This window comes from Physeter macrocephalus, chromosome 5, assembly GCF_002837175.3.
Source record: "Physeter macrocephalus isolate SW-GA chromosome 5, ASM283717v5, whole genome shotgun sequence".
NCBI lineage: Eukaryota > Metazoa > Chordata > Mammalia > Artiodactyla > Physeteridae > Physeter > Physeter macrocephalus.
The window spans coordinates 11,596,850-11,597,925 of NC_041218.1; positions in this window are offsets into that span (position 1 = coordinate 11,596,850).

Sequence of the window (1,076 nt, forward strand, 5' to 3'; positions counted from 1 at the left end):
TCCCTCTTTTTCTTGATGAGTGTGGCTAATGGTTTATCAATTTTGTTCATCTTCTCAAAGAACCAGCTTTTAGTTTTATTGATCTTTGCTACTGTTTTCTTTGTTTCTATTTCATTTATTTCTGCTCTGACCTTTATGATTTCTTTCCTTCTGCTAACTTTGGGTTTTGTTTGTTCTTCCTCTAGTTCCTTTAGGTGTAAGGTTAGATTGTTTACTTGAAATTTTTCTTGTTTCTTGAGGTAGGCTTGTATAGCTATAAACTTCCCTCTTAAGAACTGCTTTTGCTGCATCCCATAGGTTTTGGATCATCGTGTTTTCACTGTCATTTGTCTCTAGGTATTTTTTGATATCCTCTTTGATTTCTTCAGTGATCTCTTGGTTATTTAGTAATGTATTGTGTAGCCTCCATGTGTTTGTGTTTTTTACTTTTTTTCTCCTGTAGTTCATTTCTAATCTCATAGCGTTGTGGTCAGAAAAGATGCTTGATATGATTTCAGTTTTCTTAAATTTACTGACGCTTGATTTGTGACCCAACATGCGATCTATCCTGGAGAACGTTCTGTGCGCACTTGAGAAGAGAGTGTATTCTGTTGTTTGGGGATGGAATGTCCTATAAATATCAATTAAATCTATCTGGTCTATTGTGTCATTTAAAGCTTCTGTTTCCTTATTTATTTTCATTTTGGATGATCTGTCCATTGGTGTAAGTGAGGTATTAAAGTCTCTCACTATTATTGTGTTACTGTCGATTTCCTATTTTATAGCTGTTAGCAGTTGCCTTATGTATTGAGGTGCTCCTATGTTGGGTGCATATATATTTATAATTGTTATATCTTCTTCTTGGATTGATCCCTTGATCATTATGTAGTGTCCTCCTTGTCTCTTGGAACATTCTTTATTTTAAAGTCTATTTTATCTGATAGGAGAATAGCTATTCCAGCTTTCTTTTGATTTCCATTTGCATGGAATATCTTTTTCCATCGCCTCACTTTCAGTCTGTATGTGTCCCTAGGTCTGAAGTGGGTCTCTTGTAGACAGCATATATATGGGTCTTGTTTTTGTATCCATTCAGCAAG